This window comes from Suncus etruscus, chromosome 9 (genome assembly GCF_024139225.1).
Source record: "Suncus etruscus isolate mSunEtr1 chromosome 9, mSunEtr1.pri.cur, whole genome shotgun sequence".
Classification (NCBI taxonomy): Eukaryota; Metazoa; Chordata; class Mammalia; order Eulipotyphla; family Soricidae; genus Suncus; species Suncus etruscus.
Window position 1 is genome coordinate 14,525,656 of NC_064856.1, and position 10,755 is coordinate 14,536,410.

At 45.2% G+C, this 10,755-nt stretch overlaps 1 long non-coding RNA gene across 1 annotated transcript; it reads right to left on the bottom strand.

The window, feature by feature from the left end:
* Window positions 1–1,008: 1,008 nt before the first annotated feature.
* On the bottom strand, window positions 1,009–4,702 carry LOC126017526 (uncharacterized). Its single transcript, XR_007498891.1, has 3 exons — window positions 4,644–4,702; window positions 2,259–2,387; window positions 1,009–1,283 (listed from the first exon to the last, which is right to left on the bottom strand). It is a non-coding gene; the product is annotated as an uncharacterized LOC126017526 (long non-coding RNA).
* Window positions 4,703–10,755: the final 6,053 nt, after the last annotated feature.

Here is a 10,755-nt window from a genome sequence, read left to right on the forward strand (position 1 = left end):
TAACTAAAAGCTTTTTTCTCTAATGGGAAACTCAAATTCAAAGACTGTAGAATTTGTGCAAAAAAGATAGATTTGCCAGCAGAATGAATGAACAATGAACCCCCCAAATATGAGTTCCTCTGAAAGGGACGGGATTAAAGAATCCTAAGATTCTCTCTTGGCTCTTTGTTCCCTTGACTTCTTCCCCTAATGAAAATGTTTTAAGCAAAGAGGTCCCAGGCAGGGCTGACTCTGCTGGCAGCTGCTCCTTGCCAGCTCCTTCCCTCTCTGCATTCTGTGGTGAACCTACAGACCCACTCTCTGCTCTGGCTGCTGGGAGGCTCAGAAGTAAGGAGCAAGGATTTAGCTTCTCCCCACTGTATCTCGGGGCTAAAAACCCATCACCATTCCTCAGAGTTCCAGATCTTTCTCAGCCCTGGTAACAGCCTCTTCTCTCTCCCTTTTAGCCCGAAAGGAGGTGATAGCTCTCTACTTCGTCTAGTCCCTCAGGGTTCAGCACCCATTTATGCTTTCCTTGACCCTGCCCACACTCCAGTTAATATTCATTGCTTAGCTCCTTGTCTGTTAAGCCTGCCATCTGAGTCATCCTATTTCCTGCTGGCGATGTAGTATCTACTACCCAAACAAAAGGGCCCGGAGGTCATCCTGTCATCCTGATGTTATTCCTTCAGCATCATCCCTGCCCAGAATGTCACTTAATGGTTTGCCATTAAAGATAGTAGTGCTCAGGGTAAAGCAGATCTTTTTTGGTAAGGACATGGGTGCTCAGTGTCCACGTGCAATGCTGCTTTTAGAAACAGGTAAGAATGGGCCTGGCTCAGGCCCGGAGAGATAGCACAGTGGTGTTTGCCTTGCAAGCAGCCGATCCAGGACCAAAGGTGGTTGGTTCGAATCCCGGTGTCCCATATGGTCCCCCGTGCCTGCCAGGAGCTATTTCTGAGCAGACAGCCAGGAGTGACCCCTGAGCACTTCCGGGTGTGGCCCAAAAACCAAAAAAAAAAAGAATGGGCCTGGCTCATAGCACCCAGGACCCCACTGCTCATAGGGAAGCTTCTTCAATCCTGCACTTGGGCCAGCATGGACTAGAGGAACTGACAAGGTCCAGCAGGGCTGGGGGTGTCACTTACCTTAAGTGTCCAGAGATGGTAACACTAATGTGGCCAATGGAGTTACTGCAGCTTGACACGGAGGCTCTGGGCCGGCCAGATGGGCCCTTGGCCAAGTTCAGAGAAACGGAGATGAAAATGTCACTCACCTTCACATCAAAGGTACCCTCGAGGGTTCTGGTGAGGAGGAGGAGAAGCAGATGGTGGGTCATAAGCTACTTTCAGAAAAAGGAGCCGATAAAATACTCCCAGATTTGGGGCCAGTGAGGAGAACATGTGCTTGCACAGTCTGGTCTGGGTTTGATCCCTGGCACCTCATGTGGTCCCCTGAGCACTGCCAGAAGTGATTACTGAGTGCAGAGCAAGGAGTAAGTTGATGACAGGTATGCCATCAATTTTGGGCCAGGTATGGCCCAAATTGCCAACACCCAAGAAAAACCCTCCTAGATTTGTCTCCCTGTCTCCCACAACCAGCTGTGAGTTTCTCTTACACCACTCCATGTTTATTGTGAATTTGCTGTAAAGTAGGCACACTGTCCATTGCCTTTCAACAGATATTTTATTGTATTAACACTGCATTTCTTTCTTTTTAAACACTGCATTTCTGAGCTGAGCTCTTATCCTTTTTTTTTGGGTGGGGGGACACACCCGGTGGTCCTCAGGGGTTACTCCTGGCACTGGGCTCAGAAGTCGCTCCTGGCAGGCTCAGGGGACCATATGGGATGCTGGGGATTGAACCCAGGTCAGTCCTGGTTGTCTCCGTGCAAGGCAAATGCCCTACCATTGTGCTGCCACTCTTTTCTTTCCTTTTTTTCTTTTTTCTTTTTTTTTTTTTGAGGGGTTTTGACCAAATTATTTTGGGGCACATTCCAGTTCTGTGTTGTGGGATCATTCCAGGGACGATATAGGGCTAAGGACTAGCCTTGGGCAAGCCACACAAAAGGAGAGGGCCTTAACTCCTGTACGAACTCTCCAGCCCTGAGTTGGCTTATTTTGTTTCTGTATTATTTTTGGTGACACGTGTCAGCTGTGCTTAGGTGTGGGCAGGCTTGGATCAAGCAGGGCCTTGCCTGTGCTCTGCTCATGGGGGATCACCTGAGCTAGCTCTCTGATTTCTGAACTGAGACCTCCTCTGACCCAAGTAGTACTCACATGAACCCCTTTTTCACTTTCCAGCTTCCTTGGAGGTACAGGTAACTGTTGTACACGGTAGCTCTGACCCCTTGCGTGGGGAGAAGACTCAAATCTGAGTTTGGCAGCTGGAAGTTTCGAATCTGCAGACTGGCAGGGAAGGGAAATTCTTACTTGCAGGAAAAAGGAGGGGCACATCAATCTTCTGAAGGAGCCCCAGCACTCCCTCACCCCTGCATCTCAAACCATATTTTTTCAAATGAAATTTCTTAAACTACAAAGGAAGATCTAATTTTCTCATTCCCAGCCTTAAGGTCCACCTGGGTTCTGCTTCCACCAGAAGCTCCCCTACTCCTGACACCCCAGATTTCCTCTTGCCTTTCATGCCCCCAACCTGCTCTGATCTGGTCTGGTAGCTCAGCCCCTATCTTGTTCCACATGTCAGGTGATCAGTTTTTCCACTGCCCCCAACTCCATCCTTCAAACAAGGGCTCATAATTTAGATCTCAGCCACCCATCAGTGACCTCAAAAATTTTTTCTGTATAGTGTTTCTAAAAATATGAACCAGGATCTAACATTTGGGGGTGTAGTCGGGTCACACCCGGCAGAACTCAGAAGTTACTTCTGATTCTGCACTCAGAAGTTGCTCCTGTCAGGCTCAGGGGACCACATGGGATGCCGGGATTCGAACCGGGGTCCATCCTGTGTTGGCCACATGCAAGGCAAATGCCTTACTGTTGTGCTATCACTCCAGCCCCATAGGTCTAACATTTTAATATTGGAAAATATTACACTAAACATGTGAATTAAAAACAAGTCTAGATTTCTGCAAGGAGTGGGAGAGAGAGAGTGCAGATAGACTAAGGGAGAACAAATATTCTTTTTCCTTTATAACTCTGTTTCTGTGGGTGAATGCAACTGTACCCTTTCAACTCCCAACAGCAATGATGCAAATGTTGTCCCAGGCCATTTGTCTCTTTGCTCTTAGCTCAATTCTCAGTGCTACTCTTGCTCTGACCTACAATAGATGGGTATGAGCTGTGCAAACTATATTTCCCAGAAGCCTTTGTAACTAGTTCAAGGATGAGCCAATGAAAGCACAGAGTAGAGGGGATGGGATGTAAGAAGAAACCAGGTATCTCCTCTCCGTGCCAGCATTGTGTCTTTGCAGTGCTAAATTATATCCTAGGGAATCAGCCAGTGATCTCAGTTCTTTGAAGCCCTAGCTCCTATGTCTATTGATAATGCCTTTCTTTGCCCTCCCTGCTCTAGAGACCTTAGAACTAGAGTTTTTCCTTGTTTCTGAGTTGCTTCCCATTCTCTGTTAAACTTTTCAGCTTTGAAACACCTTAGCACAGATGCCCTATATGAAATTCCCTTCATTAATGTTCCAGGTTTAGGTGCTGACTTTTCTGGCTGATCCTAATGGACAGAATCGCTCTGCCTGGTTCACTCAGCTGCATCACCCACTTTCCAGTGGGCTTTTACATTTACATTTGTGGGTCGATAAACAGTTCTGGGGATCCTTTTCTATAAAACTCGATTAGACACTGGAAGAACAGAAATCTAAATTCCAGTCTTAAAAAAAATTCCAGTTTCTGCCCTTGAAGAGCTCCCCATTCTTGGCACAGATTCCAGGAAACCACCAAGAAAACCAAGGGTAAGGGTGCTCTAGGGCTATGCTAGAGGAACTGAGCAATCAGTGGCAAGGCTTGGATATTGTGTGTGAATATTTAAAATAGCCCCTTGCCCACAGCCTTTAGGGAATTGTTTAAAAGAGATCTGAGGAAGTTTCTAGGAGGCAACTTTTTGTATCAAGGGTGGAAAATGATTCCTGGGATCGATCCATTTCAAACATAGGGGGAAGGAAAATCCAGGCTCCCAAGGAAAGAATGTAGAAAGAATAAGGGTGAGGACTCTAAGACTGAATGTCTGAAAGCTGGAGGGAGACTAAGCCTTTTGAGGTGAGAGGTGAGGAATCAGGCTTGCTGATGAGGGAACCAGAGTTCACCCTTTTCATGCCTCACTGGAAATATTTGAGCATGCTATCCTTGAGAGGTGGTGGGTAAATCCAATGAAATATTTTATAGAAAGAATTAAAGTCCTTGGTCAACATGCCCTGTAGGCTCTGGAAGAAAACATGTATCTCAAAAACAGGTCCCTAATATGTGCAAGCAGGAAAGTTGAAGGGGTGGCAGGGGGGTCACAGGGCTAACCAAGGGCCCTGTGACATTTCCAAGGGTCTTCATCAACCTGATTCAAAAAATGTAGAACCCCCTCCTGAAGCCCCACAGTCATGCTTGCTTTGCCTTTGTTCCAAGAGATGCTCCCTTGTTTGTCCCCCTATCCCAGAGTCCTGGTGCCCTCACTTCCCCCAACCCTGGGGTGGGGAACAGAGAGCTTACTTGTAAAACTCATAGCTCACGCTTAGAAACCAACCGGCATGGTAGTCTCCTGAGAAGTCTGGAATCCTGAATGTGGACAGCTCCTTCTTCAGAGAGGCCATTCCATACTGATGGGCTAGAAGATATGATGGAAGAAGTTGGTACATTCAGTGAGGGGTTTCATGCTGACAGTCACTTGGCCAGGCTTTGGGACCACAGAGCTGAGACTGAATACAGATTTGCCGCAGAAGTTGTCATTCCAAGTAAGGCCCTTAAATTTCCTACATCTCAATTCTCTCAGCTGTAAAATGTAAAATAATACTGATGCCCATTCTCAGTCTGGAATTAGATGAGAGCATGGACTCAAGTGTCAGGTTAAAGGCAATCACTATTATTCACCCTTTCAACCAGATTATGAGGGCAAAGATGAACTATAGTGGGGCTCCTGAGGTCTCAGTATTAGACTGAGAGACTGAGATCTCTGTCTCAGACCTCAGATGCTGAGGCCAAACTCTAGGGATCATCACTGGGATATATATATATATAGTCTGGCAATGCTCAGGGTTCACTCCTGGCTCTGTGCAAAAGGATCACTCCTGGTGATTCTCAGAGGACCATATATGGTGCTGGGGGATCGATCCCACGTTAATCTTTTGCAAGGCACGAGCCCTCCTCACGTGACTATTGCTCTAGTACAGGGTCATAAAGTAAGAAAGTGGATGCCTGGACTCTACCAAAAGTGAATATCTAGAATCTGATTTAACCCATGCTCAGCAATTCTAGGATGGGTGGCCCACAGACCACAGACCTCTCTTGGCTTTTTCTTCATCTCAGCTAAAATGAAAAAACGGAAGCCTAGAGGGGCCATGCTCAAAGTAAATCCAAGCTTCTGATTCGGTCTTGCTTAGTTAGAGTGGGACCAAAGGAGTGACTGGACCCCCTTACCATATTCTATGCCTTTTTTGGTGATCCTGGCTATGAACCCAGGATTGGAGGTCCCTTCTCCAAACCTGAAGAGCTGTAGCAGCAGCAGGAGGACCACGGACACACAGAATGGCCTGGTTTTCATCCTATCTTCAAGTCCTTCCAGTGCAGGCTGATCTGAGTTTCTCCAGTAGCTCTGTCTCTCTAAAGGTACCAGTAGAGGCTGAGGTGATAATAAATCTAGGGGTCAGATAAGGAACTGAGCCAGCTGGAAAGGAGGGCGGGGAAGGGCTCAACACAGGGGTAATTCATTGAACAGCAATTCGAGGAGGGAAGAAAATTAATTGCGAAATCTTTTAAGTTTTTTTTTTTCTGGCCCAAGAATAACAGAAGTGTTGCGACAAACTCTTAGCTCTTCCTCTTCCAGCCCAGAGTTAGCAGAGGGTTTCCCCCACTCCAGAAGAAAACCCTCCATGCATTTCTCTTTGTCCATAGACTGAAACCTGGCAGGGGAGTCACCACAACCTCTCCAACAGGAATTTTCACTACCCACATTAACACTGGAATCCTTCCTTCTCCGCTTACATCAGGCACAGTCTTGCCAAGTCTGGCAATAGATATGGTGAATGGATTCTGCAGTACTAGACTCTAGACACTTGGGAATTTTTTTTCTTTTGTCAATGTTATTTTATTCCTCTTTTTTGTTTTTATTTGTTAAAAAATTAAATAATTAAAAGATTATGTGGCTAACAATGTTATTACCAATGGTTTCTCATGGACATAATACCAGCATGTCAGCCATTATGAGCATAAGCACTACTCCCTCTCCAAGGACCCCAACATTCCTCCCTCCCAACATTCCCCCAATTCAATTGTGTGGATTAGTTCTCTTATATTACCTTTGAACTTTTATTGCTACCTCACTCTCTATCTTTACTTCCCACATATGAAAGACCATTCTGTATCTGTCCCTTTCCTTTGACCAATTTCACTGAGCATGATATCCTTTTGTTTCATCCCTATTGCTGTAAATTGCATGATTTTATTCTTTCTTAGGGTTTCATAGTATTCCATTGTGTATATAGGCCATCACTTTTTGATCCTTTCACCTGAATGTTATTTTTAATCCATTTTATTCAACCAAAATTAATACATGATATAATATGCATGGTAGATAATTATTAATGGAACCATGCTATATGTATGAGTGGCTTGTCTTAGGCAAGATTATGTTTTTTGTTTTGTTTTATCTTGCTTTGCTGTTGCCACACCTCAGATTTACGTGCAACTACGTGCAAGACCCTCCCATTCTGGGGAGGGGTCTTGGGGAGCGGATTTACATGTAACTTTACCTGCAAGACCCTCCCATTCATAGGAGGGGTCTTGGGAAGGTTAGATAAGGCTTTGACTGAAAGGGGTAAGGGGATTTTGGCAGCATGGAGAGGTAATAGGAGGAGACATGGCTGGAAAAGGCTAAGACGTAGGGCAAGCTAAGGATAGCATGCGTAAATGGTTATAATATAGAAGCCACACATGTTGGCTAGGGCATGAATAAAGCTGATATTTCCTGAAGCCTGCAGTGAGTGGATTATCTTCTTGCTGCCGCCTGAACTTGCAGACCCGCTGGTTAATGGAGGATGGAGCCACGTGGCCAGGGCTAAAGGACAAAGGCCTCCATCTTCTTCTAGCCCACCCAAAGGACCTCTTTATTATTTAAAGCAACACTTTGCTTTTGATTTTCTTTGTTGTGTGTTTGTTTTGTTTTATTTTATTCACACCTGGTGGTGCCCAGGGTTACTCCTGGCTTTGCATTCAAAAATTACTCCTGGCAAGCTCAGGGAACCTTATGGGATGCCAGGAATCAAACCCAGGTTGGCTGTGTGCAAGGTGAATACCCTACTTTCTGTGCCATCAATCCGGCCCTTATTTATGTTATTAACCCATGCTTTATCTGAGCTACACCTGGCAGTGCACAGGGGCAATTCATGGCACTATATTCAGGAATATAGTTTGGCAGGTTTGGGAATAGAAGCTAGGTCAGCTGCTTGCAAGGCAAGTACCTTACTGGCTATACTATCTTTACAACCCAACCCAGTTATTTTTGTGCATCACTAATTTATTTCTTATTATAATGGAGCAATGTTCCATGGCATGCTAGAGCATCCTTTTATTGTATTTATATTTGTCTCCCAATTTGGAAATACATTCACATGCTTACAAAAAATCAATCATCAGAGGGATCAGAGCTGTCTTACAGAGGCTAAGGCACTTGCTTTGCATGCATCCAAATCCAAATCTAGCTCCATCCCCAATACTTTATATGGTCCCCTAAGCCTGCCTGAGTATAGAGTCAGGTGTAAGTCCTGAGCACTGTACCATGTGGCCACTCCCTATCAACAGAAGCTCTACTTCATACAAGGACCAGTACCTGGGAAAACTTTCTCCACAGTTCCCCCAAGTTTCATGAGAGATAGTCAAGTCCAGCTTTCTTTCTCTTGGAAGATGAGGTTTCTGGGAGGTATCCCGGCCTTCTGTTGCTGGTAGCCCTGTGATATCTACAGGGTTTTTGTCCCTCCTTGGGGTCTGGCTTCAGTGGGGAGAGTTGGGAATGGAAAGACAGAAAGAGGCTCTCCTGAGGCCCTTCTGTTTTGACTTTATTTTAGGAACCATTGGGGAAATCCATCTCCTCTCCACAGTTTCCTCTCACCCCTGCAGTTAGTCATAATACTGGACAATTAGGGCCTGTGCTCTCCCTGTAGGTCCAGTGTAGGCAGAAATTGGAGAAATAGGGTTTGTGACCATGGATCAGGTTCCAGAATGTCATTGGGAATAGGAACCATACATTGATTAGCCTGCAAGGGTGGCTGTCACAAAGGGCCACAGTTTTGTTAATTTGTTTTCAAATTCATTTAAATTTTTATTTATTTAATGGTTTCTGGGTCACACCTGGTAGCTCTCAGGAGTTATTCCTGGCTCTGTGCCCAGAAATCATTCCTGGAAGGCTCGGGGATCACATGGAATGCTGGGAATTAAACTAGGGTCTGTTCAGGGTCAGTAGCTTGCAAGACAAATGGCCTACCACTCTTCTATTAATCTGGCCCCAGGAAAGACTTTATTAGGGGAAGAAAAAAAAGGGAAAGAAGGCAGAGAAATCCCCTGATTATGGGAGGGGTTTCCTGAAGAAGAGTTCTGCAGAAAGGCAGAAGCTTTTTCCCTTTTACTTTTTAACAAAGGGGTGGATGCGTGGGTGGCCATTTCTTTATTATATTACCAAATTGTGGGTCATTAAAGAAGGGGGAAAATGCTGAAATGATTTCTTCTGGTGTTCGGAGTCTGGATCATCCAGATTATCAGACACCAACAAGGTGGTAACTTCAGGCTTTGTGCTCAGTGATACTCTTAGTGACTCTGTAGTGTTGGGGTCAAATCCTTGTTAGCTACATGGTTGGAAAGTACCCTGCCCACTGTACTATTTCTCTGTTTCTTATTTTCTGTATTTTTAAATAGGGGTTGATTCCTCCTCAGCTAGTGAGTTTACCAGGCAGTGCTTGAGGACCACCAAGGGCATGTGTGTGTGTGTGTGTGTGTGTGTGTGTGTGTGTGTGTGTGTGTGTGTGTGTGTGTGTGTGTAGAGGATGGACATGGGTACTGGAGATTGAACTCATGCCTTGCCCATGCTAGGCATGTGCCCTCCCATATCAGCTATCCCCCATCCCCCCCGCAAGGTCTTGGTCATGTTTTTTCACTCCTGTAGTGCGGATTTGTCTCTTGGTTTATAGAGTAGCTTATTCCCCCTGAGTTCTGGGTCAGGTAGACACTGCACATGACATAGCCACAGACCTGAGAGGCCTCAGTCTTGTCTGTGGAGGGGGTCCATTTTCTTCATTCATTTCAGAGAGAGCTCAGGAGAGGCCTGTGACAAAGCTGCATTACAGCTTATTCTAGGGCCTTCCCTATAAGATTGGGGCTATCTGTTAACTTAGCAATGCTTTTGAGTCTTTGTGGCACTGCAGAGCGAGCATGGGGCCCTGTGCAGGATACTGGACTTTGAGTCTTTTCTTTGGCCCTGGCTGGGCTGCAGTTTGGGTGGAATCAGACTTTTTAGATAGCACTGAGGAATCTATCTCTCCTCAGCCCAGAGAGGCTTCTATTTTTTTTCCAAATATTTGTGCATATATTTGTAGTCACTTGTTCTGAGTAGGTTCAGAATTTGGCAACAGCTTTAAGGTGAAAACAGCATATGTTAGGAGTCCCTTAATTCTAATTTTCTCAGGCCAGTCTGAGCAGTCTGACCTACTCTCAGGTGACCTCTCTACCCTGGGCTATGGCCTTCTCTTTCTCACAAGTCTAAACACGTAGGATTGACAGTGGGCCCAGGGAAAGAAGGTTGCAGCTGCTCGACTCACCCCTGCAGCTTGGGAGAGCCTGGGCTCTCCCACTCTAGAGAGTTAATCCCTCAAAATGTTTCTGGTTTCTCAAGTCCTCTGATGTCTTTAAAAACACACTTCTTTTTTTTTTTTTTTTTTTTTTTGAGATTCTTTATTTTTTTCTACTTGGAAAATAGACAGGAGTGAGTGAACACAGCAGGAGTGAGTGAAAAGCTAGGACCAGCTAGGATTAGAGCAGTGAGAGATGTTGATCTGCTGATGTGTGGAAGTAGTGGGAGGGAACAGTTAAATCTCCATATGCTAACATGTAATAATGAAAGAAGTTAAAGTAGAGATTCCATAAAAAACATGAAATTATTTTTTCCCCAACCAGGCAGCATCAAGGGGTCATTTTTGACAATAGTTGGCCTGACTTTGTGGTCCTAACAGCAAAACTGGGGATCCCCAGAGTCACCCCAGTTGAGCTTGATGCTCATGAGGTGTCATGGACAGAACAGAGATTCTACATGCAAGGCATGTGCTCTAGCCCTCTGAGCTATCTCCCTTTTCCCAAAACCTTCTTTATTTTTTTGGTTTAAATGACTATAGGTCAATGTAAAAAATGGGGATATATACCACATATTCTATTTATATAGAATGTACTTTTCTCTTTTACCTTACCTTGTCATGATGTTCTCTCTATTATACTCCAGGTACCCTTTTGTTTGTTTTTGGACCACACCTAGTGGTGCTCAGGGCTTACTCTTGACTCTGAACTCAGGGACCCCTCCTAGTGGGCCTCCACTCTGGGTACCTAGTACTATCCAACCAACCAATGGGAA